The 7205-nt window shown below is 40.0% G+C and overlaps 1 long non-coding RNA gene across 1 annotated transcript in view; it reads right to left on the reverse strand.

The window, feature by feature from the left end:
• Positions 1-7205, reverse strand: part of LOC116686776 (uncharacterized) — a 19396-nt gene that overhangs the window by 11959 nt on the left and 232 nt on the right. Inside the window, exon 2 of the long non-coding RNA XR_004331356.1 lies at positions 1388-1393. This is a non-coding gene — a long non-coding RNA (uncharacterized LOC116686776). The remainder of the gene's footprint in view (positions 1-1387; positions 1394-7205) is intronic.

Below are 7205 nucleotides of genomic sequence, written 5' to 3' on the forward strand. Positions count from 1 at the left end.
AAAGTGCTTGTTTTGCTGCTGACAGACTCAGATTAATTTTCTAATTGTCTTTGCTAAACCCACCAGACTAAATGACAAGTCATTTTAGCATTGTAAAATACGGCTTTCTACAACATCTCTGAGCTCCGAGCAGCGCTGGCTCTGGCTGTCTTGAGCCTGTGTGTGTAGGGTTTGCAACCATTGGCTACGTTTGGTCAGTGTTTTCTTTCTTTCATTGCAATTTTGGGTCTTGTCAGTCACAGTGAAAACCGGGGACAGATCACCAAAACCGGGGACTGTCCCCGGAAAAGATAGGTCACCCTATCTTAATGTCATATGAGACAGTTGTGTCCCCTGAGATGCCACACATGGAGCCTCTGTTTGGCATGCTGCGTCTTTCGTGTGTTCTTGTGATGTACTCTGAAATTTAAAAAAACATGAAAATAAATATATTGTAGCCTATATACACAATACTGTTTTCAACAGATTGACTAGATATAATTTAAAATGATAACATTTCTACTTCTGTTGTTGAAGCAAATGGGATCAACATAGGTAGGTAACCTTACAGTTTAGCAACTAAACTGTTGTGATTCTACTCAGCTTCAGTTAGCTATTTTGCTGAAACACAATAAAAATGGACCTGACAAAATGGACAAACAGGCATCGTGAAATGTATATGTACCGTACATGACAACACAGGGTATTAATTCGAATGAAACACAGTTAGGAAAATGAAACGTTAGCCCCATTGCCAATACACTAAATCCTCACACCTTCTACCTATGCTAGCTACAGGATATGTTAGCATTGCTAATAGCTGTTAGCAACAAAATCATACTTACAGCTTGTGGTTGATATGACCATACGGTCGGAACAGGCCCTTTTTTCAGCAACAGCAGCTTAGCAAATCCTGCTTTAAGAAAGTTGAAAACTGTCTTGGGTGAAATCAGGGCTGCCAACTCTCACGCATTGGCCGTGAGACACACGCATTTGACTGGTTTCACACGCTCACACGCCACACCCCCGATTTCTCACGCAGAAGTGTCAACCCGGTCGGTTAAATTTCTGATAGATGAGTTTATCTATAGATTTATCTGTTTAGCCACTAGTTGTGCTTTCAGAGACTGTGAGGGGGTTCAAGAGCACTCCCTGTCTGTGAAAGTTTCGAATTGTCGCAAACTGAGAAATTTTTTCTACGATCCATCCCATTTCCCCGGCTTTAGGTATGAGCTCTGAGTATCACAGAACCCGTCCTTCGCTTCGTTCCACTCTCTCTGTAACAACAGAGGTGAGCAGCGCGGCTGGTAGCGTAGCAACTTCGATTTCATGTGTGGACCTGCTCTGCTGTGGACAGTGACGCGTTGCATCCGTGTAGTCCTCCGATAATGCGCAGCGTACAGCCTACTCTAAACTTTGTCAGAGACCAGAGACCCAAATGGGCCTCTGTGTCTGTCAGACGGTCTGCATGAGATCCACCATATCAGCGGAGCAATGACATGCACAGCAGACTATATTACAACTCTCCAAATCTCGGCCAACAGAGATGGGAGGAGTTATATTTTGAATGTGCACAAAGTTGTAAACATGAGCAGAAATCTGGTGAAACACATCTGAGCTATACTATATATACTATACTATATATACTACATATATACACTATACTATATATACTATACTGCAACGTTGGGCCACTATTGTGCTTCTTTAACCTCGGTGCATCTCTAAATGTAACTGTAAATAATTAATTTGATGTTTTATGAAATGAACAAATAGTCTTTTTTTCCCCAAAAAGTAAATCCAGTAAGTGGGGCCCAGAGGATGAGGGCCAAACATTACTGAACCTTGGCACAAAGGTTAAAGGATAAGAATTTATCTAGATCAGTGGTTCTTATTCTTTAGAATTTCAGTGGTCTTAGTTGATCCCTCAACATTAATTTAACTTTGGGTCCCTTGTCCCAACACCAGGGACCCCTGGACCTGTTCCCCACAGACCCAAATCTTCTCAGCTGTTGATGAGATTTGCTACTGTCTCATCATGTGGTTCATTATGTTTGGCACGTTGTCTGGGTCAGTTCTTATATCATAAGAAGTTAATAATGCATATAATGTAAATGCTGAATGCCGTAAAACCTGTTGATACTACAACAATGCAAAGGTTCTTAACCCTACAGATTTGCACATATCATGTAAGACTTGATTTCTCCATTTTTTTGCAAAAAAACTCTCCAGAAAGTGCCCTTTAATGGTTTATTTTTCAATTTTTTTTCCTGGGGGGGCATACCCCCAGACCCCCCTAGGGAGAGCCCCACCCCCCCACATATAACAAATCACAATTTAAACCCTGAAGGATAAAGACCCAAAGAAATTGCTTTGTACGTGGCAAAATATGGGTTGCCCCCCCAAATCTCACTCCAAGGTTTTGGGAAAAGTTGGCAGCCCTGGGTGAAATAGTTTGAGCAAATTAACAATTGAGTTTCGAACTTCACAGGGATCTCCTTATAGAGAAACATCTGCCATGCCCGTTGAGTGTTTGGTTCCTTGTCACCATTACCTGTGCAGCCTGGAACACTGCATTTACAACCCTGGTTCATTGTCAATAACCTGGAAAATATTCCAAACTTTCTTCTTTGTAATTCCTGTGAAAGTACACAAAGCAGCGTGCTCAGGCTGACATCCACTTGACTTAGCTACATGCTGAACTGTTCTCAGGTCAGTGGCCTGTATGTAAATTTTGGGGCATAACCATTCTTTTGATACATCCATGGGCATGACAAAGCTACAGTTCCTGAGATGTTCATGTCACCTTTTAGCTTTGTTGGGATTCCCTCAGTTTCAGCGTCAGTTTCAAAATGTGAGATTTGCAGAAGAAAGGCTTGTCAATGGGATTTTGAGCTTCTTTGTATGTCCTATTTACTCACCAAACTGTCGTTATTCAACCATGACAAGGTAAAATCCATTTTGCTTTCTATCACACCTTTAAATATGCCGTTTGAACACCTTATTATTGATTGTGTAGGTCCATTGCCTGCTTCTAGATCAGATGCTAGTTACCTGTTGACGGTGATGTGCCAGAGCACAAGGTATCCAGCAGCATATCCATTACGCACAATCACAGCTAGGGTGCATGCTTTGTTGCAGTTCATTTATGTTTCTGTTGTTCCCAGGGTCATTCAGTCAGACCGGGTGTCACACCTTTCATCCCATTTGTTTGCACAGATTTTGAAGCACAATCGGGCATCTGCTTACCACGCGCAGAGCCAGGGTGCATTAGAGGGTTTTCATCAAACCCTTAATTCCATGTTGCATGCATATTGTAGCCACATGGATGGGTTCTGGGGGAGGGTTTTCCATGACTGATGCTGGCTGCTTTGGAGGTGGTCCAGAAGAGCATGGGGTTTAGCTCCAGTGACCTTGTATTTGGCAACACTGTGCAGGGTCCCCTGGCGCTCCTGCGGGACAATTGGACTAATGAGAAACCACCTCAAAACCTGGTGCAGTATGTCAGTGGATTTTGGTATAGACTTTATAAAGCCCAGGAGGTCGCTGAGAGTAAGTTGGCGTCTACACAGGACAAAATTAAAAAAATAAACAAACAGGTTGAGGGTCGTGTTTTTCTGCCAGGAGATCAAGTGCTTGTGCTGTTGCCGATCGTGTCTTCACCCTTTCAGGCCTAGTTTTCTGGCCCATATTTGTTTGTGGAGAAGGTCAGATCAGAACTATCATGGGGCCCTGATCGCAGGTCCTCTACTCAGCTATGTCATGTAAATTTGTTGAAGCCTTATTACCCTCGGGGACATCATTCCGTCGATCCTCTTGTTCTAGTTGGGCATCACCCTGTCTTGTTGTGCCTAAGTCTGACAATACTCCCAGATTTTGTTTGGGTTGCGAAATGCACCAGCAACATTTCAGCGCCTGATTAACAGGGTTGTTGGGGATCTGGGAGGTTGCTCTTTGTATTTGGATGATGTGGTCCTTTGCTTGGACAATTCGGATGTTCATTTAGATTGTGTTTGGATAGTGGATATATGGAACTGAACCTGATCTTTTATGGACAGTGTTATTAACCCACACAGAAACAGATACATATTTGGCTGATTATAATCATAATTCATTCAGGCTTCTACTATAAGCCATTACGAGATCCAAAATACACACACAGTACATAAATGTAGTTACTTAAAAATCTCATCACAAAACATCAAGTAGAAAGTCTCTTTATGCAATATGTAAATCACTGGCTACAACACTGGACTTGTGATTTGACTCATGCCTCTTTAAGTCCTGCTCGTATGGATTTGGCAAAGATGTCACGTACAATATGTCAACACATTTCATCATTATCGTATCAGGCCAGATGGCACTGAAGTTTCCAGTCTTCCTAACCGCACGTATAAAAGTACTCTTATTTGTACATTTATTTGTGATCTTTACATGAAGGCCGGCTAGATTCATCAAGTACCTCAACTAAAACATAGCAATGTTTGGTGCATGCACAATATGCAAGGCTTTGATGTGCACACTTTTACTTCAAAACTACTAAGTCATTAATTGCACACAATATTCAATCTTTCAAGTATACAGCACTGTTATCTTTTCTTTTGTCTGTCATATTTCTGACAGTGATTAAAAAAAAAACATCAATTAAGAAACGGCTGTATGACCAGAAGCAGTTATTTCCTCATAACTTGGCAATGGCAACACTAGATGAAGTTGTTATATTTTCTTGCAAAGGGGGATGCCCAAAACCTACAACGCTGTGATTTAGAATTTCACATTTTTCTGTTCTTTGCTTATTAAAATAAACTTTTTCAACAAATGACTGAACCTTTGCACATTTAATAGTATACGTTGCCTTTTCTGGCAATTCTCTCCACAATAGAAATGTTCTAGCTATGTGTGAAGGAACATGCTGTGTTCCATGTGCCATGCGCCCATATTGGATTCAAAAGCAAAGGTTGACGTTGCCCATAGTGGCCCCCAGTGTTTAACACTTTGAGTGATGTGCGTGAACAAGTGTACGTTCATAATGTAAATCATACAGTCTTTGAAATTCAATGACAAATTTTTTAAGAGCCAGTTCTGACATAATTATGCTTCTAGTCTTGACCTAATCTTGCAGTAATGCATAAACGCCAAACACCAATAGAAAGAAATGATAAAATCTGGCAGGGAGTATTCCTTTCAAAACAGGCAGAGCACAGAAGAGGAGAAATGCTTGCGACTCTGACGCTTTACAGAACTTCCTTTCACTCACTGACCTTGGTGTCCTAGTTATCTCAACAGGAGGTTTTTTATTTTTACAAGACGTGAATCAACATCTTCAATTTGTTGGCCAATGTACCAGGGCGATTCACTGTTCACCGTATCAAGCCACAACATAGTCAGTTGCCGAGTGACTCCGAGGCACACATTGTGTTGGTAGTCAGGAATTAAACCATTTATCATTTGGAAGTGCCTAAGCTTCATTAATGGACATGGCCCTTTGACTCCAAACACTGGCTCATTTACTGAAGCTGACATTGCACGACTGAAATGATCTCTGTCATTTTGAAGTGGGGGATCAGGTTGATCGTGTTGATAGGATTAACCTATTACCTACCGTCTGGAAGACGCAGACTATTTCATCCTGTGTTTTTTTGTGTTTTTTATCATTGCATTTTGGTGTAGTAAACAACCGAAAAAGAGGAGTCATCAGATGAGTACCTAATGCCCAGGAACTGGAGTAAAGCGCAGCTGCAATTCAAGAAAATTAAAAAAGAGAACAAGAGGCTGAAAGAAGGCAATGTTGAAGAGATGCTAGATGCCATGAGAGGTCATTTTATGAATTTAATCTGCCCTAGACAACAACATCAATTTTTTAAAAGAACAGCATATCCAAAATGATAATAATTAAATGTTTTTTTCTATTTCCCTTATGATTACTGTCTCCCATCACCCTAATATAATGGAGTTTAATGGGTACATGTTTTTGGAGTTTAAAGCAACAAAAGAATACCAGCCAAGTAGAGACAGCCAGTGATGACTGGTGTCCTTCATTCCATGGTATCCATTGTATTTGGGTGACAGCAGAAGTGAATGTAGTATAAATATAAAACCCTTACCAAATCATACTGAAACTATTTGGACTGATAAATCATAGACAATAAAAGTGAAAAGATCTTTGCCCACTGAATGTCAAAGCCCAAGAATGGCTGTTCTGTCTGTCCATTCAACACTTAACTTTAGGAGATCATGTCTTGAAATATAATTTAAAGATAACCAGTAAATACAGAAAATACATTCATGCTGCCTAGAGGGTGGTCCGTGACAATATACCCCATGCATCCACCAAGCCAGCAGGGCATCAGTGACAAAGGGTCACTTTGCTTTTTTATTTTTATTTTGGGTGAACTAGTCCTTTAAAGACTTGTAGGTTCCATTAAAAAAATCCTGCTTTTCACACATACCTTACCTTATGAATGTTTCTCAATTGAGATTTGATTTCCAGGTCAGACGTTGAATTTTAAAAATGTAAACTAGAAGATTTCCTTGATTAAATTCCTAAACGTTACTCATACAGTTCATTTTACAACATGACTGCAATGTTCCATGTTTGAGGTAATGGTGGTTGAGTTCAGTTATTGTTACCTCCAACATGGAACAAAAATGGAACTTCCAAATATAATGTAAAACTATAATCCCTAAAAGTCAAATCTGGGATCCTCAAATCAGACTTGTAAATGTGGCAAAAAATAAGATCTCACACGGCAGATTCCTACATGCTACCTTGTCTTTTTTATTGTGTTCATTCTGGATGGAGAATTTGGGGAACAGAAAAATTAAGATAAAATAATGTTTTGTTTATGTGAGTGTTTTAACTCACAGGCCATGCTCTGTCGAAGCTTCCTGACATCAGCATGCATGATGTAAGACGCATGATGTGAAAAAAATGCAACAATGAATGTTACGCCAAGTTTGTCACTGCAAAGAAGACCGTATGAAAAGGAATTTCAGTTTTGTGGTTTCCTCTGCCACTTAACAGGGCAGAAAACAGACGTGTACAATCTGTTTGTGGGTAGCCTGTGACCCTAAAGAATATATTCATATTGTTTTTGTGTTTTGTTTAAACCAGGGTGACATCTAAAACAATATTTGTTTGAAATTTTTGATTTATAAAGAAAACAATTATTTTCAATCCGGAGTATGTCTTGTGAGTGTGTGTATATATATATATATATATATAT

Source organism: Etheostoma spectabile, unplaced genomic scaffold (genome assembly GCF_008692095.1).
Source record: "Etheostoma spectabile isolate EspeVRDwgs_2016 unplaced genomic scaffold, UIUC_Espe_1.0 scaffold465, whole genome shotgun sequence".
Classification (NCBI taxonomy): domain Eukaryota; kingdom Metazoa; phylum Chordata; class Actinopteri; order Perciformes; family Percidae; genus Etheostoma; species Etheostoma spectabile.